Source organism: Xenopus tropicalis, chromosome 5, assembly GCF_000004195.4.
Source record: "Xenopus tropicalis strain Nigerian chromosome 5, UCB_Xtro_10.0, whole genome shotgun sequence".
In the NCBI taxonomy this organism is placed as follows: domain Eukaryota; kingdom Metazoa; phylum Chordata; class Amphibia; order Anura; family Pipidae; genus Xenopus; species Xenopus tropicalis.
The window spans coordinates 121,544,205-121,571,330 of record NC_030681.2 but is presented as its reverse complement, the minus strand read 5'-3'; the positions used below and the strand labels follow the sequence as shown (position 1 = coordinate 121,571,330).

Below are 27,126 nucleotides of genomic sequence, written 5' to 3'. Positions count from 1 at the left end.
TGTTATTCCCTAGTAAATATTCTTCAGGGAGTGAGTTGAAGACAATAGTCATATTTCAAAAGGGCTTTATTATGTACTGTTGATCTGCAATTTGTCATAAGCCATGTTAGCGGTGTTATATATGAGGGGGTTATAATGCTCTTGTGATGCGGAAAATAACAAGAGTGATGTAAAGGTGGCCTCTTATTGGCTGCACTGGTAATTACTGTTAGCGAGGCACTAAAGCCTTCCAGTTGGGAGAATTCAAAGGGCTAATACCGGAAGCCCTGCAAGCCTACAATGCATATATAATCAATTAGCCAATAATGGGATCACCTTTAAGTCACTTTTGTTGTTTTTTTTTTTTTTTTTCATATCCCAAGTGTGTCTCACCATAAATATATCTACAGATATAAACTGCTCAGCTGAGGAAAGGTAGCAAGGTGACTCTCAGTCTGAAGGCACCCTTGATACGCAGCTATTTTGCCTGAGGAAAATAAACTTTTGAAATTCCAATGTCACAAAAATACTTATGCAGACACCCTGTTGTGCTGTAAGAACTTGGGAAAAATGTACAGAACTCTCAAATTGACTTACAGATATTTATTATTGTTTTGTATTTGTTTACCGCTTGCTTTTTCCTCAGCTGTGCTAATTCCACACAGGTACCTTTGTGCATGGAACTGTTAGTCTAGGAGGCCCATTTATCAGCATTCTGATTTTAATGGTTTTAGAGTTTCTTGAAACCTAAAAAAATCTTTTTCACTAAAACCATGAATGTTTAGTCAATTAATAAAAGATTCAAATATAAAAAGCACAAACAAATTCAGAATGAAAACCTCCATTTTTTTGTTTTTGTAAAAAATTGTCATGCGTTTACAAATGAAAAAAAATCCAAAAAACACAAATTAAAAATTGTCTAGGACAACTCCCATTGAATTCTACATGACCTTGAAAGCTTTTAGATGGCGTGGTTTTACATATGCGTTTTTCGTGGCTTTGACACATAACAAATGGCAAAAAAATGCGCATTTTTTTCATACTTCGCATACTGAGGTAAAAAATTCGACCATTGGTAAATCTGCCCCTTAGAAGCACATTTATTATGATTCTGGATACAAATAAACTAATTTTCACTAGAGAAAATAAATAAAAAAGTGCAACAATTTTCCACTAGTGACTTGTCATGGACTACTACAAATAGTTGCCTATAAATTAACATTATTGGCTGAAAATGGATAGCCATAGCTGTGTTGCTTGTATCCCACTTAGTGCTGGAGTTCATAGTAGAGAAATAACTCAGGTAAGATACAGAGCAGCTCCAATATAATATTTGTAATATTTTCCTAATAAAACAGCTTTATCACATATTAGTTATAGGCAGAGGCCAGTGCATTGGGTAAGATAAATACAATTTCAGTTTGATTGTGTTGGTTATATTCTGTAAGATTTATATAGGATATTGCAGGTCACTTCTAAGTTCTGTATCCTGTACAGAATGTTGCGGATCTCTCATATATTATCTCAATTATTATGTTTACTAGAGAACACAAAATGAGAATAACAATCATTCTGTCATTTATAAAGGCACTCTCTACTATCTGTTTGTTTCCATTTGTCTTTAGCCATGGCAAATATATTGGCATTGCTGGTACAGAGTTTGCTTTTCCCCAATAAAGATACAAGTTGAATTTACACTTGCAGATTCTGCCTTTCTCTGGAAAGCTATTGTTTTTTCTTCCATAATCCAGTTCTTCTCCCTCCCCCGCTCCATGTCCCATTGGTTTTTAATTCAGTGTGATAGTCCTTTCACAAGAGAAGAGACTTGGGTTTGGCAGGTTGTGGTATGACTTCATTGTAGCGTGTAGCTACAATGGGGAAAACTTAAATAAAGAAAAAGACAGGCACAACTTTTTCCATTATTTATTTATTTATTTTTATATAGTACAAAATATATATAGTACATTATATATATTTATGTCTAGCATATTCATATTCTTGTACACAGCATTTATGAGCAAAGAACATTTTTGAGGTTTGTATGCCTGGGTTTCTTGTCATTTATAAGCTGTAATATTGTTTCTAAAAATTACATTTGCACTTTTTTAAAAAATATGACATTTCAGCTATTGCTTGTGTTTCATTAGATCTATTTATGGAAATGTCAGTTAATTTTTCTGCTCCTTCTAGACTTCTGCTTGACAGAGTAAAATGCCCATTTCTCCACAACACAAGAAGGCATATACGGAACTGCCAGAGCCTATATACTGCCTTCCCAAAATAAAATATATGTGACAATGGAATGTGATCCTTTAGGAAGGATCTTCCTGTTGATTAATACATATCCATCTGGAGTTGATGTTAAAGTGCACACTTCTGAATGCTCCAAAGGAAGTCATTTATGATGGTTAAAACATGATCGATGACTTGACTTATGAAACATTCTTTTGTCATGTTTAAGTCATTTACAGAAGACGAGCATTACACTTTTGATGTCACACCTACCAAGGATAATGACATTTTTCTTTCAAATAACATTACTCTGAATTGTTTCCTCAAGCTTTTACTAAACACTGAATGGAGTCTACTGGGGTTTCTCTCTTTTTTCTTTTTTTTTAAATCGGAAAAATCTGTAGCATTTTTCCATCCGGATTTCCTTAAGGTACAGGCTGCTTTGAAAGAAGTCCACAGAGAAGGAAAAGGCCATCCATTTATTACTTGCTTAGCACACATGGATATACTGTATATTTATATCATCCAGGCCAGTTGTTTTATTAGTTGTAATTCCTATTTGCAGTATTAGTTTCTCCACTGTTAGATATGGAATGCTTAATGGTGACAGAGCTTTACAAAACATTTGTTCTTCCCCTGTAAACACAGAAGAAAAGAATGTATTTAAGATGTCAGCATTCTACTTATCTCCCCAGATTGCTCTGCTGTGGGAAATTAGCACGACTATAGTATATAAAAAGAACAATAGTAGGAGTAGGAGAAGGAGGACATGGTGTTGCTAAATGCAAAGTTCAGACAAACACAGCACGCATACATAAATCTCAAATGTTTCTGCAACACTGAGGATGTTTTACAAGGTCCTAAATACAAACAAATGCTTCTTTTGTATAATATTTAGTATAAATACTAAACGCTTATCATCTTGAGAAGTCATTGGCAAGAAAAGTAAGCCAAACATAGAAAATTCTTTACCTTTGTGGTTAAACTTTCATTTATTAGACAGAAAAGTCTGGAATCCTCTACACATTAAAAACACAAGCAAAATTTTAAAGGAACGCCAACCAATACAAATTAAGCAAAAAAAACTTTATAAATGCGAAACAGTAAAGCAAGATAAATGAAAACCCATTAATACAAAACAAATGGATATATCCCTTCAAAATACAGCAATACACCCCCCATACATGCCAACTTACCTAAGAGATCCTGCTGTGATATCCTCTGCAGGCCCTATGGGAGGGTGAGCCACACACTGCCGCCCTAGTAATTACACCACTGCAGAGAAAAATTAGATCTATCTATCTACAACTAAAATTCCTACTGTATATGAATATTTCCATAGCCACATAGTAATGTTAGCTTCTTTAACCATGTTTAAAGCGGCAAAATATGCCTGTGTTCAACTTAAGTTTAATAAATAGGGCTAGTATTGGACAGGCATTCTGGACTTTATTTTTTCATTCTTTAAAAATTCTTGCAAAAAGAATTGTAGAACCAAAAGCAGTTGGCTGTACAGCATAAGTGTAGGATAATTGTCGGAAGAGAAAAGGACAGTTAGTCAAATGCACTACTAAACCAGCTGACGTCATTCGTAACTCTCACAATAACATGCAGTTAAGGGAAAATTGATGGAACAATGATTGCTTATTAATAGGGTTTATTTTTAGGAGAAAATGCTTTTAAAAAACTGCTGCATTGACAGGAGACGACTCTATAAATAGGGACTCATTTGAAAGTATATTGGGAGGAGATTGCTCTTTGAACAAGTTGCATGAATCAGATGCACAAATAGGTGCAAACAGAGATTTCATTTTTGTATGTTTTTCACATGAACAGAATTGACTTTGCAAGTGTACTGCTACCACACTACTCCAGCACTAATGTAACAATAATATAATAATACAAACCTAAATCATCCCACGTTCATTCTTCATTAGAAATTATTCTTACTAGTCATTTACAAATCATGGAATAAGTCATAATGAACAATCATAAAATACAAAATGTACTGGTGAATCAGTTGGTTCCTTACTAGAAATTGTTCTTAGATGACAGATAAAATGTTAAAGCAAAGTAAAAGGTTCCAGAATGCCCAAGGAATTGGGGAATGACAGGGCTAGGAAGGAGGGCATCAAAGGAGTGTGCTAGGAATTATGGCAGTTGTAGTTCGTTGGGTTGCCTGTTCAGAAGGGTGGAGATACCAATGCTTAAAGAAGTTAGAAAGTAAAGGGAGCATTCTTTTTTATAACTTGAACAGCTCCCACCCTCCCCAGAGAAAGAGGTGTACTAGTATGGAGTTGTAGGTGGAGGGGCTTCCCTAGGGGGAGTTGGTGATAGGGGCATGAAGTATAGGGGTAAAAATGGTTAGGCCTGGGGCCAAAGTAATGGAAGGTACCTAACTTATGGGGGATGAAACCCCACAACAAAATGCCTTCCAGTTAGATAGTGTAAAGTGAAAATAGATATCTCTTTTATTAATGATTATTACAACATTTTGCTGTATATTAATTACTCCTAAGCAAGAGAAAATGTGCTTCAACCCAAGATGTCAAAGAACTAATTGCATGTCTCTCTATATTACTCCTATTTTAAAAAAAAGAGATTTCTTGTACAGCCCTTGGTTGGTTTGACACTTAGGTCTGGTTAAGTTTATGTGCCCCCTCTTTGATTTAATGACAGCCAAGAACTTGTGGTTGGAGAAAATAATTATAGGAAGCTTATAGACAGAATTCTGTCACTCAGTGTAATGGGCAGAAGTAGAGAGGTCTACAAAATGAGGAATAGGCCACAGTCATGGCAGCTCAAAGCAGAAGTCCAAAGCGGTAGACAAGACACATGTCAATATTTGGGTCTATAAAGTCAGCTGATTAAACAACATCAGATTATAGACATCAAAAACAACAAGAGCCTCAATTTTTGAAATCTCAAACTTCAATACAGAATGCTAATGATATCAGGGGTAGAAATTGCCATGTTAGGACTAGCAAGGAACTCATGGCAGTAGTAACATGCATTACTCTTACAGTAGACCGGAATCCCGTCTTTTTTTCACTGAACTGTTCGTTTTATCTGTCATGCTAAACATCCTCAAATCATCATGCTAAAACATGCTTAAAGCTAAACTGCAGTTCTAGGATGCACTGAAAGAAACTCCTAATATTGCACATGCAGAACATCTGTGTCTCAGCAAAGCAAAGAGGCTGTGAAATAATCCTATATATCTCATCTACTGCCAAAAATCCTTTTACCAGAGAAAGGACTTAAATGCACTGTACCCATCAACATATGGCAATTATATAACCACATGCTATATTAACCACAACTGGGCAAGAGCACATTCTACAGTCCTTAATAATTTATGTTACCCAAGGGAAAACAAATCAAATTCGCAAATTATTGAAAAATTCCAAACAAGACAGAAATGCAACAGAAGTTCTTAAGCAGCATTGATAGCAGGAAATACTCTCCAGCAGAGGGAAAAAATCGAGTCCAGTCGGCTAATCATTTGTCTGCTTCAGGAGCTCGTCATTTTCTAGCAAGGTAACCAAACTGTATTTCATTATTTTCTCTCACATCCGTTCCAATACAAGGAATGAGAGCCAAGAATAGAAATGTTCAGTCCACCCCCAAGAAAGGAAATTCTCAGTCCACCCACTCTGTCCAACAAGTCACCATCAAAGGGGCCCTAACGCTACAGTTCAAGTTCTAATTAAAGCTTATCAGTAAAGTCAAATAGAGGTGCTTTTACTGCTCTGCTTTTTTTCCATTAAAATCTTAAACATAGTTTTGTTTGCTTAGTCCTGCTGTTAAACTTTGTTATTGCTATAAAACTAGGAATGCCCAGCCTATGGCCAACAAATGATTTCCAGCTACAATTGGCAGTCGCCAAGGAAAGTGTTCCGGAAGATTCTAGAAGCTGTAGAACATAATCATTGGACAGATATGATTTTGATAGTGGCCTGCATCCTATGAATGTATTTATATTTTTATTGTTGTGTAATATGTAGATAATCATTTGGATGTCTCATTTCCCCAGTATATATTGTTGTTTTTGGTTTTATATAAATAACACTATGATGTATAATTTATTTAGTCATTGTAGACAAAGCTAAAAGTGATAAGGTTTTGTTAAGGCCAATAGCCCACCAAGCAATTCTGAGCTGGTCACCCAGGTGATTAGTAATTATGGGTGGGAGGACAAAATGCTTGAAATTTCCTTTATTCACTTGTATGTAAAATGACCTGCTCGCTTGTCAGGTGACTGCTGCTTGGCGAATCACAATTGCAACAATTGTATGACAAGTAAATTGGAGATGATTTTTAGTGTTTTGTCCCTAGACCACTGAGCTACTACTTGCACAGGTGACAAATTAAAGAACAATATTTTGGCAAGAATTGTGCCTATTCAAACAAATTTGCAATTTTTTTTTTTATTTGCAAAAGCAGTGTCGGACTGGCCTACCAGGATACCAGGAGGTGTCCCAGGTGTCAGTGGGCCCTCTTGCTTCTAACTATTTGGCCATTTGCATGGTCATTCCCTATTTCTGTATGGGAACAAGAGATGGAAGGAGAGAAAAGAGACTTAGATAATAAAGAGGTTGAGGGAGGAGAGGAGGAATAATCGTTTAGAAAGTGAGCCTATGATCCAAGGTTTTCTGGGGGGCCCCTGGCATCTCAGTCCGACACTGTGCAAAAGCAATTTTTTCATATGATTGCAACTTTTTTCAGATGTGACTACAGAACATTCATGGGCTACACCAGTGCTGGCAAATTAGTCACATCTGGACCAGTTGGTAGCTCCAGGTTTCCCTCAGTGTCCTGCATAGTTGATTTACACCAAAAGAAGTGGGCACACATCAATCACATGTAAAACTCAGGAAAATATGCCATAAACACAGGAAATGACACCAGAGTTCTAATATATTCACCTTACTTGCTCCCAATTGGTGCCAAACCACACACGTGGTTGCAACTGCAGTAGGCACAATGCAACTATCTCAAGACAATGACCCTTTTACATCCACAAGAATGGCAGAATTCTGGGGAAAAATGCTGCATCGTGGGGAAAAAGCTTGAAATGTTAATGAGCCCTCTAATGATATTATATATAAAATGCTTTTACTTTCACTTACTAAGGCTTAGGGGACCCAAGCAACAAGCAAGTAATGGCAGACTGACTGAATGAAGTCTATAGGTAACTATCTTGACCTTCAAAGATATTCTAGCCTGGCAATCAATGTAGCCGATTATACTTTTTCTTCATGCCAGTATTTCTAACAAAGTGTAACTAAAATCGTGTTTTTTTCCAGGTATGACAACAATTAAAGTGAAAATATAATTCTATGAAAATAAAGCATATTTTCAGTGTTCATTGAAAGGCATATACTTCTGTGGGTTAAATAGACAGAGATCTAATTGTAAAGATAAAACCAACTTACCAATATATCAAATGCATACTTCTAGATGTCTCCGCAGCCTTTGAAACAGCTGACATTTTGTACTGTCTTTTTGACATTCGTGACATGCTGAATCCTGGTTCAAATCTTATCTCTCTGATCACTGCTTAAAAGTAGCTTTTTCAGTTCCAACTCATTCACTTTCTTGTTGAAATTCATCAAAGCTTGATCTTGGGCCCTCTACTCCTCTTACACTACTTTTCCAGGAAACCTTACTGAGTCATTCAGACCCCAATACCACCTTTATGTTGATGACAACCAAGTCAACCTGTCTACTACTGACCTCTCTCCTTCTGTACTTTTCCAAGTTACAGATTGCCTTTTTGCTATCTCATCCTGGATTTCACAGCACCATCTGAAAGTCAACCTGTCTAAAACTAAATTGATTAATATCTTCCCCTGAGCCTCAGGTTTCCCCTCACAACCAACAACATCACTTTTCAGTCAACTACAGAGGCACTCTGGCTGGGAATTATTAACACCTCTCTTTCAAATGCCACATCTAAACCTTTGCCAAATCCTGTCACTTTCATCTGCTTAACACTGTACAAAACCTTACCTTAGCTTATAAACTGCAGCAAAAACACTTATCTTCTCTTTACTGTCTTGACTGCAGTAACTTACTCCTTGCAGGCATTCTATCACCCTGTTTTTCACAACTTCAGTAAGACCAATCCACCTACCTCATGGTTAAATATCAGCTGCTCCCTTATGGAAATCCCTTCAGGAGCTCTCAATTTCATCTCAAATCAAATTCAAAGTACTAACACTCACATCAAAGCCCCAGCTATATTTTAACTCAAAATACACTACTTAAGCAACCTGCACTTTACTTCTGACTTTGCCGTCACTCCTCTCGCACCTCCTCTCAACACTTTATCCTATTTCCAGACTTCTTTCAAGCTCTCTCTGTAACTCCCAACCACAACCTGACTCCCCCTTCCTCCAAGCCCAACCCTCCCACCTGTGTATAAAAGTATAGCACACCCTGATTAATAAGTCAGCTTATAAAGAATCACCAATTGCTTTACACATAGTTATGTTTAAAGTGGTCCTCAGGGGTGTATCTACAAAGGGAGCAGCAACTGCTGCACCCGGAGCATCGCAGAAGTCACCACGGAGAGGCCCATAGGTAAGATTATACAACCGACGCATGTTTTCCAGCAGGGGGGAACAGACTGGGGGGGGCAAGTACAGGTTTTGCACCTGGGCAGTTACACCACTGCTGTTCTTCACCAACCAATGGTTATAACAAAACGGGCAGGTTTTCACAACAACTTTTTATAACGCAGCTTTTTTTTCAGGGCTACTTTTTCTGTAAAAATAATATGTAGTCAGTGGGTGACTTTTAAAGAAAACTTTTTCCAGGCAGAATACATTGTAGGCTTTGGGCATTTTGTCTTTTTGTTTTATTTTTTTCAAAATGAAAATATTTGCAGCAAAATTTTGCAATATTCAGAGATGGCAAAATGCAGAATTTCACCGTGAATCCATCCCTTTTGTTTGTCACTATTACTTACCCTGTATGTTACGTTGGTTAATAAACCTGCTTGCGCTGAATAAATAATGCTGCTGCTGCTGCTGATGAAGATGATGAAATTAATTATGGACAGTTTATTAATATTAGTTATCAAGTATTTTCATTTTAGATTGTCATTAACTTAGTAATAATATATTACTCTTGCCAGTTAGACTCACTAATGGACATGATTATGTTTAATGCTGTCATTGTATCTCACACACTGGACATTATATTTCTCAGGGTGGTGATAGAAACTGGCATTAGTTATGGCACGTCAAGGCACTTATTCTATTAAACCTTGCAAAACAGCTTACAAAGTTTTGATGCGATAATAGGGGGAAAACACACATGCATACACATGCATGTTTATAGATATATATTGTATAAGCAAAAAATGTGTTGGAAAAGTGATTAAAGTTTAGTAAAGTGGCTTTGGCAATTTTTTGGCTACATTTTTGCTGCACGTTATCATTGTGCTCAGTTGCACTTTAGTGATGTCATTTGTATGTACAATAATTCTATCCATCTTTAGTCATTTTTCCATCCTTCTTGGTACAGCTAATTGCACATGCTAATATGCTTATGAGTAAAATAATACCTTCAGACACTCTGGGCCCGCCTCTTGGTGGAGTGTTAAATATGTATGATGTTTTCTTCCTTGCTATATTTAATTAATAAATGTGATATACCAGTATATGACATCATCAATGGATAAATCACAAATGCCAATAGGGGCTACCAAGCAGGGGGCAGCCCCCTCACAGCATGGTTATCATCATAGAAAACGTCATGACAAGAAGCATACATCCTAAAAATCAATTTCCAATAAAGAAATCCATGTTCTATATATCACAAGCAATAGCAAGCACGCTCCAATAAAATTATTTCGAGCTGTCAACAGACAAATTGTCTAGATGCTTATTCTAGTGACAAAAGAGAAACATAGCAGAAGAATGTAATCTTCACTGGCTTCCCATCCCATGGGTTCTGTCAGTAAGGGAGAGAGTCATTCTGACACCCAGTAAAAATGATCTCTGTCTCTTTTTTTCCTAAATACGTTTTTACAGATACTCTTTAGTTCTTAGAAGCATCTTAACACTGATGTTACAAATTGTAATTGAAAGTTTTTTGTTGCTTAAAGACAGCCTGCAGGAACTACTTAACCCACAATGCATTGCACTGTGATGTTACTTTCCTTACTGACATCACGTGAGCAGGGGGTTGTGGGATTTAGAGGATGCAGGCTAAAGGCAGGCTGAGGACAGTTGACTACTGGGTTGTTTTTTGTTTTTTTTTTTTTCATTTTTTTGAGTCTCAAAGTAGTCAGCCAGATCAGCAGGAGAACAGGGGGACTGGCTTAGGTAACTGTTCCAAACCATATTATTACATTAAAAATTATGAAAAGGCTGCATATTTTTTTAATTGATGCATATTGTAAAGAATTTTTGCACAAAGAAAAATTATTTGCACAGTAAACTGTAAATACAGGTATGGGATCCATTATTCAGAAACCTATCCTATCATATCTAGAAGACTCTGAATTATGGAAAGGCCATCTCCCATCTGGAAAACTCAAGATTCCAAGCATTCTGGATAAAAGGTCCAATACCTGTATTTTATTTATGCTGTTTATTACATTCCCCCAGTAAAAAAAATTCAATTAAAAATATGTATGTAAAATATGTGTATTGAAGGCATTATTTTATAGTTTTGTACTATAAGTCAGTAACACCTATTGGATTCAGTTAAAAGATACACACCAGGGCAATAGACTTTGGGGGATTTATTCCCTAGACCAAATGTCACCTGAGTAAATATTTTTGCATGGACTGTGTGATAAACAGGATTACAATTGCTACTTGTTAAGCAGCTTTTATACATTGTGAATTCTTTCAGGAAAGGAAAAAAGACAGATGTTCTTCCAGGAGCAGGCATTGAGCAAGTAAATGATATACTGTAGACAACAGGGAAAGCTTCATACTATTTCAATATGAAAAAAATCAATAAACTTTGGCAGTCCCCTAGAAACTGCAATATTAACAAGCCAAGTTCAAAATTCGAAGGGAAATAAATACAAACACATGAAATGAGCGCCTACCTTGATGCTGAGAGCCGAAAATGTATTCAAAATAAAGGGGCATTTTCCAGGGTTATAATTTGAAATCCATTTTGAATGCAGTTTACAGAAAAGTTGCTTTCTAAATCCGTATTATTATGACTGTTATTATTATCCCTGTTGCTTCGACATACACAATCAGTGCAAGGCTTTACCAATAGGAAGGTGACGGGAATGAAAATACATGGGACTAAGTTAATGTCTGGAGTTAAACTCTTTCCAAGCAGCCGTAGCAGGTAACCACATTATTATCCATCTGCCAACACTGACATCATTGGCTCTTTTTATCACTTACTGACCTAAAGTGACTGGCAGCTCATGGACCAAGGCAAATTTATTAAGACAGGCATTAAAAATCCATAAATCTGAGGGTACAAAACTGTTGCATATTAATAACTCGTGAAATGAATTGCTACGCATTTGTTTTGTTTTTATTTCAATTAAAATTGGAAAATATTCTATATAAAATATACAAAAAAATCAAACTCAAATTCAAAGCACGTGTAGTTTTCATAAGCCACTGGCACAGGAAGACCTTTGTCATAGCTATTCCCACCTCTCTTGAATAAGTAACTTTACTTACGACAATTATCATGTTTCATACAAAAGGAAAATAGGAAATAGACTCTGCAGCAAAACGGATAAGCAAGACACTTCTATATATTATTACCGGAAAAAATCCTGAATAATTTTTAGATTATGGATGAGAAATCTAAAACATACATTTCCATAAAACATTTCAGCATCTAAATTGCTGGCATGAAATCTGTTTCCCTGCTTAATCCGCAAACTGCCGGATCCCTATTTCCTGCATGGGACTGGACTCTGAATTAAAATCTACAAACACAAAGCCGTATTGTTTCAGCGAAATTTATAAAGGAATTTAATGGAGTCGACTGCAGCAACATTTTTGGAGATCTGTAGTCATATTATTCCAAAGTATTTCAATCACTGCAGTCACATGGTTTACACAGCATTAAACAGTGAAGTGCTGCTGATTTCAATTTTGGAATGCTTCATTCTGATGTACAGATTTTTTTTTTTTTTTTTTAAATGAATCATGAGACAAAATGGCCTGGTATCCAGTTTATAATCATACCCTTCTTTTTTGTGAAATTTAGCACCACTATGAGACAGAGAGCATGTAAATTTAATAAAAGTATGTAAGCCTCATGATCATTAGGGGACAGATCTGAAACTGTTTGAATTTGGCAGCGCTTTCACTTTGGAGGATTAGTAACAAGAGAAATAGTGGTAGGCCTCTTGGAAATTAATACAGCTCAAATGTAATCTTGCGCACTAAAAATAAATTTGCCCATACTTAAATAGTGTAGCATAGCAATACTACAGCACTGGCCTTATGACAGCTTGGTCTCTAATAAGGCCTCCTGACTCTAGGCATGTCAGTGCTTGATGGTTACTTTGCAATGTAAGTACAAACAATCATTGTCATAGGCCATAAAGAACTGATCAAGGAAAAGTATTTACTTATTGCCTGCATGGGCCTGCCTGGACTTGTCACAGTTCCTGTCCACTATTTTTCTTTTCTGTTTAAAAGAAAATTGATTATAATTATTACCATGAAAGTGTATAAAATAAGTCATCAAATGTTGATCTTTTCTATTCCAGTGAACCAAATACAGATAATTATTATTTATGCCTGTAAGCTTAGGGGAACTATCAACTGTAAATAAACAGTTTATTGTTGTTAATCAAGAATTTACATCGACAGGAAACACAGTTACATGGGTTTCTTGAACAATAAATGTAAAAAACCAGTTTGGCACACTTTAGAAATGTAGGTTTCTTTCACTCGTGGTTGCTGAACCAGTTCACAAGAGCTGTAGAAAGTTCCAAGAAACTTTGCATATTGCTATTATGATGGTTTCAATGGAAAAGAAACAACAGGATCTGACTGTTGGGGGTTTGTTTCACCTGCAGGGCAGTAATTAAGAGAAAATGGGAGAAGAGTTGGACCCCCAACTTGCAAAAAATCAGAATGTTCAAGATCATGGCTCCCCTGCTATTGGTGAATTTACACTCACTGACAGCTTTTGGATTTGACTTCTTCAAAGTCAAATAACAGACACTTTTTGAGAGCTGCAATTGATTTTGCTAACAAAAATAGGTGCCAAACTGAGATAGCAATAAAAAAATGTAACTGGAGCAGGCGGTACAGCAAGTCGAGGGTCCGAGGGATCATGAGGGGGGGAAATAAAATAAAAATCACAAATAGAAAAAAAAATGCATAAACAAGACTAAAAAAAAAACTATAAAAAAACTATAAAAGTCTCTGTCTTTCCAGCTCACAAAGCTATATTAAATGGCATCAAGGAAAATGTGTTCACATGCATTTTATCACTGTGAATATTTTTCCATTAACGATATTTATTACATTCGCCTGTACGTGTTATGATCATGAATGTATACAGTATATATATATATATATATATGCAGCATGTAAAATAAAGCACAGTATGGATTGAAATTAGAGTGCTAGCCCTTTCTATAGCTATTAGTATACTCTTTGCATTGACGGCCACCAGTAAAGCAGCCATGTCTTTCAAATAGAGGCTAAGAAACAGCGGAATATATTATCATTTTCAGCTTTTCATATAGATTGCTGAAGTCCTTGGCGTTTCCAACACAGATTTTTCATAGAGCAGAACACAGAAAGAATATTGAATATGTAAAACATCTGAACTCATGAATGCCATACGCTTACTGTATAATATTAACACCTTCTTGCTGTTATGAACTGTAAAGCCGACAGCCCTAAGCATCATACAACTGTTAAACAATTGTTATTCACACCCCTTTAAATAAATTTAATATGTCAAAGGTGAAGTGTGTGCACTGTTCCAGTTCTGTAGCAATAAAAGCTTTAAAAAAAACCTTAAAAGGTTAGACAAGATATTCAACTGTTCAGTGCTTGAGGCTAATGCTTTTCTACTTATTTTGTTCTTATTAATACATCAGGGCACCTTTCCTGCATGTTTCCTCCTGAGTCTAGACATAAATACCAACAGCATGAAAACAGAAGGAATTATGTAACAGCCAATAAACCATTATTGATAATCGGAACATTTACATCTCTAACATTTTATAGTACAATGACATTGTTGTTTACTCTTTAATTGTTGTTTACTGCAACCCTTGTTTATTGACTGAAATTACCTCCAGCAATCAGCAACCTTTACTAATTATGATTGGGATATTTGTGATTTAGAGCAAGATAATCATAGCCATATGAGTCCTACCACTGTGAAACTTGAACAGCCCATAAATATAAAAATATAAATACAAACATATATATATATAAGCATTTTCATTAAGATATATTGTTCTATGGCCAAGGGCCATATCTCCTATATATAGGCCCTCAGGTGTCTAAATAATCGATAATTTTATAAAATAAAAACCCACCCCAGCCACCGCCAGATTGTTACTGCCCAAATCTGGTGGCTGAGCTGGGGGGGGGCAAGGGTTCCCTCAGTGATCAGGGACACATGTAACACCACTTCCAGCGGAATCCAGTTAGAATACAAATATTTGAATTCACTACTGAGACTTTTAACAAAATTTGTGATTTTACATGGAATTTTCTAAAGCTTTATTAGAGCTAGGAAAAAAGATCTCCAAACAGCTCCAAAATAAAATTCATTTTAAAGAAGGGTGTGCTGAATATGTGCATTGTTACAACAACAGAAAACATAGGTAGAGAAATGCATTTTTTTTTCAGTTACTGCAGATTATGGGCAATTTTGATGTAAAATCTAGAATTCCACACAGTTCAGAATGGTCAATCTCACATAACATGGGTTCAGCGCTGTTCTATGTAACATATATAAAAGCTGACACAATCTTTTTCATCTCTGACAAGGTAAAGTCTGCGTAAAGAATGTGTTACTTCAGCCTACATTAGAAAAGAAAAACATGACACATCTAAACTGAATAACACAGTTTTATATAGGTATCAATAAAAGTTAAATTGCGGATTTACCAAAGAACAACGTCATTGTCTCCTATTTGTAGGATACGCCTGAAAACACCAACTCTTCCAGTTGCAAAGCATGGGAAATGTTCTGCCTATTGCAGACACTTTGAGAGAAGCTCTCGCTTAGAGACCCTTTGCAATGGGAAGCAAAGGCAGATCATTTCAGGTTTACAATGGTATCATGGTGATCAAGACACCTGGTATAGACAATGAAAAGAGATCCTCTGCACTCACCCATTAGCAATATATATAGGACATTACTGTAAGACATTAAGCTACCAAGCAATGCCCCCCCCTTTAATCAAAACAGGGATTGTTTGACCATATACTTTATTGCAATATATTCAAGTGTTACCTGCAAACTGCTTTCCAAATCGTTGCCCTTTAATTAGCACATCTAAACACCTAGGGGCACATTCATGAAAACACGAGTTCGAATCCCAAATGGGATAAATTCGGATTGGATACGATAATTCTTAAGATCACAAATATCACGAATATGCTTACGGAAAAATTATATTAGTCACGATAATATCGTATTGGCAATCCGAAAGTCACAAAATTTTCATGCCGAACAATCGTAAAATCCAGGAAAACCTTTCTGACTCTGATCCTTCTGTGCATGATTTCGGAAACCTCCCATAGGAATCAATGGCACTCTGCAGCTCCAACCTGGCCCAAGGAAAGTCTCCCATAGGGCTCAATGGCACTCTGCAGCTCCAACCCGGCCCAAGGAAAGTCTCCCATAGGGCTCAATGGCACTCTGCAGCTCCAACCCGGCCCAAGGAAAGCCTCCCATAGGGCTCAATGGCACTCTGCAGCTCCAACCTGGCCCAAGGAAAGTCTCCCATAGGGCTCAATGGCACTCTGCAGCTCCAACCTGGCCCAAGGAAAGTCTCCCATAGGACTCAATGGCACTCTGCAGCTCCAACCTGGCCCAAGGAAAGTCTCCCATAGGACTCAATGGCACTCTGCAGCTCCAACCCGGCCCAAGGAAAATCTTCCATAGGGCTCAATGGCACTTTGCAGCTCCAACCTGGCCCAAGGAAAGTCTCCCATAGGGCTCAATGGCACTCTGCAGCTCCAACCTGGCCCAAGGAAAGTCTCCCATAGGGCTCAATGGCACTCTGCAGCTCCAACCCGGCCCAAGGAAAGCCTCCCATAGGGCTCAATGGCACTCTGCAGCTCCAACCCGGCCCAAGGAAAATCTTCCATAGGGCTCAATGGCACTTTGCAGCTCCAACCTGGCCCAAGGAAAGTCTCCCATAGGGCTCAATGGCACTCTGCAGCTCCAACCCGGCCCAAGGAAAGCCTCCCATAGGGCTCAATGGCACTCTGCAGCTCCAACCCGGCCCAAGGAAAATCTTCCATAGGGCTCAATGGCACTCTGCAGCTCCAACCTGGCCCAAGGAAAGTCTCCCATAGGGCTCAATGGCACTCTGCAGCTCCAACCCGGCCCAAGATAAGTCTCCCATAGGGCTCAATGGAACTCTGCAGCTCCAACCCGGCCCAAGGAAAGTCTCCCATAGGGCTCAATGGAACTCTGCAGCTCCAACCTGGCCCAAGGAAAGTCTCCCATAGGACTCAATGGCACTCTGCTGCTCCAACCTGGCCCAAGGAAAGTCTCCCATAGGACTCAATGGCACTCTGCAGCTCCAACCTGGCCCAAGGAAAGTCTCCCATAGGGCTCAATGGCACTCTGCAGCTCCAACCCGGCCCAAGGAAAGTCTCCCATAGGGCTCAATGGCACTCTGCAGCTCCAACCCGGCCCAAGGAAAGTCTCCCATAGGGCTCAATGGCACTCTGCAGCTCCAACCCGGCCCAAGGAAAGTCTCCCATAGGGCTCAATGGCACTCTGCAGCTCCAACCCGGCCCAAGGAAAGTCTCCCATAGGGCTCAATGGCACTCTGCAGCTCCAACCTGGCCCAAGGAAAGTCTCCCATAGGGCTCAATGGCACTCTGCAGCTCCAACCCGGCCAAAGGAAAGTCTCCCATAGGACTCAATGGCACTCTGCAGCTCCAACCTGGCCCAAGGAAAGTCTCCCATAGGGCTCAATGGCACTCTGCAGCTCCAACCTGGCCCAAGGAAAGTCACGATAATGAAGCTTGAATGAATCCGAAACTTTCGTACTTGGCGCAACAATACAATTTTGTTGCACAAATTTTGTCACAAAGTACAAAAAAGTCGCACAAAATACGAAAACATCGCCGAAAATACGCTCGGAGCATTCGTGGATTAGTAAATCTCCCCCTTAGTATGCCATAAACCAGGGATCCCCAACCTTTTATACCTGTGAGCCACATTTTATTTAAAAAAGTGTTGGGGAGCAACACAAGCATGAAATAGATAGATGATAGATAGATAGATAGATAGATAGATAGATAGATAGATAGATAGATAGATAGACAGATAGATATATAGATGATAGATAGACAGAAAGACAGACAGACAAACAGATAGATAGAGACAGAGAGTGGCATTCCAGGATGATCGATAGATTGGATTATGTGGCTTTACCGAAAATGATCTTATAGCAAAAGTAAATGAATAACTTACATAATATGTGTGTCCTACACCTGAGCAGAAATGATTGAGGGTAAAGTTGCCTGATGGATAATTAGGTAAAGAGTCTGATATATAGTTCATATCATATCTGGAGCACGGTGTTGGGTAATTTGTTAGTATGCGATATGACTCCCAGAAATGTTATGTTTGTAAATGCCAAAACCAGATTAGGGACCAGCAATTCACATAAAGAATTAGATGGCTTGAACTACTTCTCCGAAGTTTATTTATGTTTTTTTCACAGTCTAAATGAGATTCAAGAACACATGACAAATTGAAATATAGAAGTTGAGACAGTTTTTGCTATTTTGAAGCACCAATGAAGAGTGAGATAAAATACAGCATAGTTACTTACTGTTTGGGCTAAAATCCTGACCTACTTCTGTTAATATGAGAAGTTCTGTTGCAGCTTGTTAGAAAGAAAGCAAATTAATCACAGAAATTACACAGGTGCATGTTAGCTTATATAGGAGGAAAACCATATTTGTATGGCAATGTTGTTGTGTCCCCCCATTAGAGGAAAATATATTAATGAATTTCTTTGCGGTTGTTTTTATCAGCACATTGTTGGTAGCCTGTGAACAATACTTGGCTACAAGTCACAAATGGCCTAGGCAGTAATCCTAAAATATGGGCAATGGGGTATAGTGAATAAACACTTTTCCCAGGGCAGTTATGTAATGGGTTCTGACCTAAAATTATAACCTACTGGCCTGTAATTTATCAAATCCAGAATATCCTGCACAAATGAAATTCTCCAGCACTCATTTAAAGCAGATTTGATGTACCAGAGGGACCTGTAACACATTGAGCACAAGTGCAAAGGATCTGGGGCACTAAAGGCTTTAGGTACCTGCCATGTGATCTGATTTTACAAGAAATGTAGCCAGGGGAGGCTTGGTTGTAATAATTAAGTTATTATATTAATGCATTAAATACATTCAAAGGAATGGGATTTATCAAGTTGTTCCTAGCCGCATTCCTTTGAGATGCATAATGAATATTACCTTTGAGTTTAAAAATAACAGGTTTTGCCTCTTACAGAAAATAGTTCTAAAATGATTTTATTTTTCTATAATATATATACAGTGTAGCTGACCAAATAATTTTTCTCATTGTTGAATGCAACTTTTTAAGACAATTCAAGCTAGTTTAAGCCTTGTGGACAATTTTTAAACTATGTTAAATGAAGTGTTAAGTATTATTATTCTCCTTTCTTTGTAAAGCACCAATATATAACACAGCATTTTTACAAACATTATACAGGTATGGGATCCATTGTCCAGAAACCCATTATCCTAAAAACTCAGAAAGTTTGATGAATATCAAAGCTACGGAAAGACCACTAATCCAGAAAACACCAGGTCCTGAGCATCCTGGATAACAGGCCCCATATCTGTACATAGTTTACATCAGTCAGCACTAGTGAAGGAAATGTCAGAAATCATTCGAGTGATCCTATGCACAGCAGTGGGAGGGGCTCACAATCATGGATATCTCCTATTGTTCCTAAGCTAATTTTCCATTTTTCTTATGAAAGTGAATCTGGGGCATTGTTTTCTGAGAACTGAACAGCCCTTATTAGCGACTGTGATTTACTCACTGTGACTACTTGTGCAGTAGTTTCTAAAAATGTCAATTAGTTAAGCTAATAGATACACCAGGAACAGTATTATTAAAAATCATCTGTCTGTGTGCTGTAAAACTAATTTTTCAGTTTCTTTGGGTTCAGGGCCATATATGAAATCCAACATTTCTCCTAAAAATGTAAAACGTTCATTTTGTTCTAGAATTCTAAGCAATATTTAATTGGTCTTCATTTTTTTTGTAGTTTTTGAATTATTTGCCATCTTCTTCTGACTCCTTCCAGCTTTCAAATGGGGGTCAGTGACTTGCTCTGTGAGGCTACCATTTTATTGTTATTATTACTTTGTATTATTTATCTTTCCATACAAGCACTCTTCTATTCATATATCTCATTGCTAAGTTTTCTTGCTTTGTGCCCATCAGAGATGTGTTCTGACCTAGCGTTGGATTTCAGTCACTAGGTGCAGTGCAGCACTGACAGTCACAAGGTAGCCCTGCTCTGCTAATATAGGGCTGTGTTGCGGCGTGTCTGCTGGGACTGTGTATTCAAGTAAAGAACCCCATTTAAAGGGGTTGTTTGCCTTAAATTTAACTTTTAGTATGTAATAGAATGGCCAGTTTTAAGCAACTTTTCAATTGGTCTTCATTATTTATTTTTTAGGGTTTTTAAATTATTTGTCTTCTTCTGACTTTTAACAGCTTTCAAATGGGGTCACTGACCCCCACCAGCCAAAGAACTACTTCTCTGTGAAAACAAAAAAATACTCTACTCCAAATCACTATTAAAATCCTCATTTTTCTCTTACTAAAGACAATTTTAAAACACCCCTTCAGAGGATTACCCTCACCACTTTATAAAGTTGGCTGGGGTATCTTGCCCCAGACCCAAGGGCGTTTTTGGCCCCTGGGCCGCCTGAGGTGCTCCTCGGATGCTGCACCCCCTCGGTCTACCTCGCTTACCTTTACAGCGCCGGAGGGGGTCCATGGTGGCTGCATCGCTAGTGTAGAGAGCACAATTGCGCACTAACAGAGCCGAATTTCCATTTTAATAACCGGAAATTCGGCACTTAAAGTTACCAGGAGCGGATTTTTGCCTCCCCTGGTATCCTTGGGGGCGATGTCGCCTAAGGCGAGTTTCTCAACACGCCTCATGGTAATAGCACCCCTGCCCAGACCCTTCACTAAAGGGGAACCCTTTATTCGCTCACATGGCCACTCACAAAGCTGTTTCCATGGTCTCCGCTCAGCACCCCAGACCTGTAGAAAGGGGGACTCAAAGGCACAGTATCTTTAGATCATTGCGCACTTCAAGATCCAATGGCTGCAGTCCAAAAAGAAGAAACTTTATTTGACATTATTCCTGATGAGATTTGTGTCCCCTAACATGTAGTCATAGGTACTGTATATCAGTGTACACACAAGCAAACAATTTCAATTTGTTTGTGTGTACATTGATATACCTATGACTACATGTTAGGGGACACAAGTCGCGTCAGGAATAATGTGAAATAAAGCTTCTTCTTTTTAACTGCAGCCATTGGATCTTGAAGTGCGAAATGATCTAAAGATACTATTGCTCTGTGATGCTCCAATGTTATTGTTACTTTTTATTATTTATCTTTCTATTTAGGCCCCTCTTCTATTTATATTCCAGTTTCTCATTCAAACCAGTACCTGCTTACTAAGGTATTTTGGCCCTAGAAATTCCAAACTGGAAAGTTGTTGAACAAAAAAGTAAAATAATTAAAAAAAAATAAAACATGAAGACCAATTGCAAATTGTCTCAGAATAGTAATCTCTACTAAACACTAAACGCCCCCACAGACTCACAGTTCCCTTTCCACTTTCTTCTCACCGGCAAACAAACTGAGTGGAAAATTAAAAAAAAAAAATAAAAGTTAAAAAAGATTGTACTGCCCTCTAGTAGCAGAACTCAGCTGACTAACGTTTAATTGGGTCTCTTCTGTTTAATCCTATTGTATACATGTGTAAGTATAGAAATAAATATTGCTCTGTGAGGCTACAATATTATTGTTATTCTTATCTTTCTATTTAGCCCCTATCCTATTCATATTCCAGTCTCTCTTACAAACCGATGCCTAGTTGCTGGGGTAATTTAGACCATAGCAACCAGATTGGAGCTGAAATTACAAAATAGAGAGTTGCTGAACAAAAAGCGAAATAATTCACAATAATATCACCCTCTACATCATTCTAAAAGTTACTTTAAAGGTGAACAACTCCCTTAAGGTTACAATGTCAGTAAATGAAAAGTAAATGAAATTGCTACTGAAAGCAGTATCTTCCTGTTCCTTTGCGCTTACACTGCTGTTTCAGACTTTTGAAACAATGCAGCAATGTAGCAGAAGCCAGCTGATAAAAGCATGTATGGCTAATTTTTGCTATATTGCTTTAAGATACATAACTAGCAATGCAGAAATGACAGAAAAATATTGCTTTCAGCAATTACATTTACAGATAACTTTAAAACCACTGAACATTTTGAATGAATACATATTCATTGTATGTTAGAAAACGTAGAAACTTATTAGAATAGATGCCTTAACACTTTTTGAACATACATAAATAAATATAAAGATTTTTTTCTTACACAGACAACACTGACTCCACAGATTAAAAGGAAGAGTATGATGAGTGTTACGAGACTCTGATGAACCATTTCCTAAAATCCCTAAGACACACAGTGTAATGCAGCCCCTCCCTCACCTTGCTCCAGTTTAAAGTAATGGATTCTGAAGTCCTTCTGCCTTCTGTAGTGGGTGGTACGCAGGATCTCTGGAAGGCAGAGGGAGAATCCAGGAGGGGTGGCTCACTCTGTGAATATAAGAGAAGGCTGAACTGGTCTCTGCAGCACTGGCAGGCATCTGTGGGAGTGGGTATGTCTGTTTGAAAGAAAAATACTTTTATATGTATTTCTGAAAGCTCTGATAGTGTTTATGCACCTTTTCTACATAAACCCAAATGAATGAGCTCATGTAAAAAATGCATGGGGGTATATTTTCCCTTTAGTAACATGTATGCTGTAGCTCCTAGCAACCAGTCAGCAACTAACATTCATATGTCTAGTTAGAATAATGGTAGCAGGTTGCTGATAGGTTGCTAGGGATTTATCCACAGGAACAAGGCAGCGTCTAAGTTTGCAAATATAACCTCTAAATACCTGCCCTTTAGAGTGAATAATCTGGCATCTGATGCTAAAGAAAATAAGCGGGGTATCATTAATGCTGACATAGGAATCAAGCTCAGGCCTTTAGTAAGAATCACTGGACAAATTCATAGGCAGATAAATAGATACATAATAGTGTAACATGTTTCATATTTAAAAAGCAGCTAAAGTTACTGCTTTAGGCTCACTCAATATCCTTCCTGCTGACACCCCATTTTGCCACCTTTGCAATTGAATTTGGTAATAGCACTGCTTCCTCCCCCCTCTCTCTCTCTCTCTCTCTCTCTCTCTCCCTCTCTCTCTTTCTGTATACTACTGGCCAGCTACACCGCTCTCTCTCTCTCTCTCTATTCTACTGCCCTGCTACACCTCTCTCTCTTTTTCTATACTACTGGCTTGCTTCACCTCTCTCTTTCTCTATACTAGTGGCCTGTTACACCTCTCTCTCTCTATATATATATATACTAGTGGCCTGCTACATATCTCTCTATACTACTGGCCTGCTTCACCCCTCTCTCTCTCAAATCATATCAAATTAAATTAGCTTTATTGGCAGGACCAAATAAACCTTATTTTCACTTTTACTACTGCCATGTTTGTCTTCTTACTGTAGGACTGCCATGCTTTCCCCTATGCTACTGCCATGCTTTCCCCTGTACTACTGCCATGCTTTCCCTTATACTCCTGCCCTGCTTGCTCCCTCTACATTACTGCCACGTTTGCGCTCTTTCTATTACTGACAAGCTTGCTTTCTATATACTACATGCTCTTTATAAAAATATAAAATACTGCTGGCTTGTTTAGTGTAAATGATTGCCATGTTTGCTGTCTTTGAGCCCTAGTTTTGCCTGGCCCTATCTGATATCGAGGTCAGCGCCATATATTGTATGTATTACACTTATACATAATAAAGGGGAATTGTGTTCACATAGCGGGTCACAGGCGCAAGGCATTGATAAACATTGATACATCTCACGCTCCTGACTAAATCCGCCTATTTATTGGGACTTATTGTGATCGCAAAGAGGTGTGTGTTGGTGAATAGGTGGCATTTGTGCTGTGTCACTGTAATATATGTGCTTCCTTTCTCATCTTTTAAAAGTATGTTCCTAAAACAATATCCCTGCGTGGAAGAGACGATTACCTAAAAACTCGACACTGAAAATCGTAAATTAAATGGAAGACATTAATCTACATCCCTACGTCTGGGAGAATTGGAGCTGGAGCTGCCATACATCCACGAGTCGAATTCTAAGATGTTACATCAGGGGGAAAAAATCTCTCTCTTTCTGTTCTATTCAGTTAGTGTTGCTATAAAGGCTGGGCACTCCCTGTTCTACCCAGAGCCCTGTAAACAATGAAAGGGTTAAGCAAGCCAAGCTCCAGTCTTATAATTAAGGAACTCATTTTAGGGAGGTCAATAGGTGGGAAAACATTTAGGCAGATCTGGCTCAGGGGTCGTGCTTAACAGGGTGCGTATATATTAAAGGTCCCCTGGCAAAAGCCCCCAGTCTGAAAGATTTGCCTGGGACTTTCTCTCCCTGCCAAATTCCTATAATCCACTGTTATTCAGAGCCCCTTCCCCATACAAACTGTATTCTGTTACCGGATAATTCAATCTGAGCTTTGCACTCTACACATTAGCTCTCAATGTGATTTTTTTCCTAAAATAAATAATATTGTTTTAGTAATAAAGGACAAAAAGCAATTTGTCATGGATGACACAATTTGTTACAAATTATTATTATTATTATTATTATTATTACTGTTTTTTGTTTTCTGTTTACATAATTAATGTTATAATTTGGATATATCCCTACAGATTACTTAGAAATGCTAAGTCTCTGTGTAGGACGTATTCAGGGGCTTTACGTATTAATACATTTATTTATCTAGTTCTACCTTATCTGTTAAATAATATTTCTAGGATAGCCCAATAGAAATGCGGAGAAGTTTCCAGTTTGGCATTGTTAATATGAAAGATAAAGATTGCGTATATTTTTGAGTTTATTTTCTTTTTAAGTTGTGTTTACATCATATCACAACTATTATTAATATCTATCATATTTCCAGAACCACTAAACTGGGGCAAGTGGGAAAGCAGAGCAGTGAGCCGAGACCAACTGCAGGGAGGTCACTTGCACAGAAACCTTTTCCATCCTACATGGGACAGTCTGCAGTTTCTCCCTGAGTTTCCCTGGGACTGGTAAAGACAGGGGCAGGAATGGGGCTGCTGGGAAAGAGAGGAAAGTGATAACTTTGCCACTTACCAAGTCCTAGGCAAGACCGGCGCACAGGAATGGGAAGAGAGCTGACAGTTTGCTCCTGGTTAGCGGGAGAGGCAGGCAGAGAGCAGCCACAGGACTGACTGCTAGACTCCCCCCATAGCAACCCATATGGGCGCACAGAAAATCCCTTCCCTGAGACCAGCGCAGCTGCTGGAGCGCCTTCCCCTCTCCCCCAGGTTCCCTTATTCTCAGCAACAAAACAACAGTCAGACTTTATTTTCCTTTTCCAGCTCAGCCCACAAAATCCGGCTCCTCGGCCAAATTCGTTTCTAGAGAAATGGTTTCTTTTCCAGACTGTTGCCAGGGAGTTGCCGTGGTCTTTCTGCTTCAGAGGAAGTTTCCCATTTCCCCCGCATCCCACAACCCCAAGTTATTTCCACAAACTCTCCATTCTGATATGTACATATCTTATTCACAGATCTCATTCTCCAACCTGACCGGTATTATAGAGCACTCCCCACACCCCAACAAACATATATTTCCCATTCTGTGTGATATTGTATGAGGGACACACACAGGCTCACACAGTGAGTGGTTCTACCATAAATCCCCATGAATTGCAACACTGAGTTAGTATATGTGGCACAGCAATACGTCGAGTGGGTCACTGGGTGGAACTGCCATATCACTCAATATACTACCCATATCCCTTCTTGTTAACGAACAAGGGCAAATACTGAGCTCTATATATATTAGCAGAGCAAGTATATGTACAATCATGGGCACTGATAGACAAACATAAAGAAAAAATACACAAACAAAAAGGATTTGGCCTGAACTAATGAATGGTGAGAGACAGATGCACAGAAAATGTAGGCCCTTGGGCCTGATCCTGCAGCATTATCTAATGAAACACATATATGGCAGCACAGAAGCAGAAAAGCAGCAGTACATGGGCAAATATTGCTGTGCTATTTATGATGGGAGGGGGAATTTATTGCCTTAGCACTTTGTACTTTCCTGCCATGTCAAACTGCAGCTTTCTGCCCAAGGAGCAAGCGGTGCAACAGTAAAAGTGCTCCCTCCAGCTCACGTTGGGCAAATATGTGCAATACTGTTTGGCACTGGCTTGTCTTGTCCTGAGCGGAGTAGTAGTAAAAATGTTTTCGGAAAGTATGGGACTTTTGCTCCTATTCCCATAAGGAAACTCTTAAAGCATTGCATTAGTGCAGATAAAGCAGTATAAAGGTATCGGGACATTTTTACCATCATTTTGTGAAACCAACATTTACCATCATTTTGTGTAACCAAACCTGTTTTACTTTCAAGCAGAATTATACCCTTTAAAGATAAAATGCCACTGTCTCTTTAAGATTGAATTAAAATTTAAAACGCCAAATCTGGTAAACGTCCCCTTTAAACAGATACATACAGATACACACTTGTGTCTCAGCCCTTTCTACTTGTAGATTGTAAGCTCTTTTGGGCAGGGCTCTCTTCACCTCTTGTATCGGTTATTGGTTGCTTTATATGTTACTCTGTATGTCCAATGTATGTAACCCACATATTGTACAGCGCTGCGGAATATGTTGGTGCTTTATAAATAAATGTTAATAATAATAATACATAATCAGACCTCGCCTGAGGTTTATACATTCTGTTTTCTCAGCAGAATTTGGTTGGTGACAGAAACTATGCAACATATCAGTCACCTTGGAGAGAAACAGTTGCTGAACTAACACAGCCAGGAAGAAACCCCCTCTCAGTGGCCCCCAGGTCTATCAGGACCTTTGCTAAACACAAGACTGTACTCTTCATTTAATTTTGTTTTTTTCCTCCCCCCCCCAAAAAAAAACCCACAATGAATGAAATATAATTCTGTGCCACCTTCCAATAAACTTTAATTAAAAATGGTCATTGGCTTTAAGTTATTTGTAGATTGCTGTTGAACGCAGCTCTACTGCACTACTGGTTCTGACTCCTGATGGAATGTAGTAGAAGCCAGCTGATTAACAAAGCTGGGGAGAACTGACTTCTGTTACATTATTTCAAGAGTCAGGACTAGAAAATAGAAAGAGATAAAATTACACTCCTTTCAATGGCAGTTTCATTTAAAAATAACTGAAAAGATTGACATTTCTAACGTTTATTGGAAAGTTTAGAATTGCATTTTATTTTATCATTTGAACAACTGTTTGTAGTGGCTCAGTGGCAGTTAGTGGTACTATGGAGTCACAATGAGACACATGCATATTC

At 38.3% G+C, this 27,126-nt stretch overlaps 2 long non-coding RNA genes across 2 annotated transcripts; one reads left to right on the top strand and one right to left on the bottom strand.

Moving 5' to 3' along the window:
• Window positions 1-2,508: 2,508 nt before the first annotated feature.
• Window positions 2,509-25,966, bottom strand: LOC116410951. The gene is made up of 3 exons (XR_004222780.1): window positions 24,913-25,966; window positions 22,183-22,358; window positions 2,509-2,847 (listed from the first exon to the last, which is right to left on the bottom strand). It is a non-coding gene; the product is annotated as an uncharacterized LOC116410951 (long non-coding RNA).
• LOC101732988 lies at window positions 22,203-24,333 on the top strand. Its single transcript, XR_208605.3, has 2 exons — window positions 22,203-22,352; window positions 23,745-24,333. It is a non-coding gene; the product is annotated as an uncharacterized LOC101732988 (long non-coding RNA).
• Window positions 25,967-27,126: the final 1,160 nt, after the last annotated feature.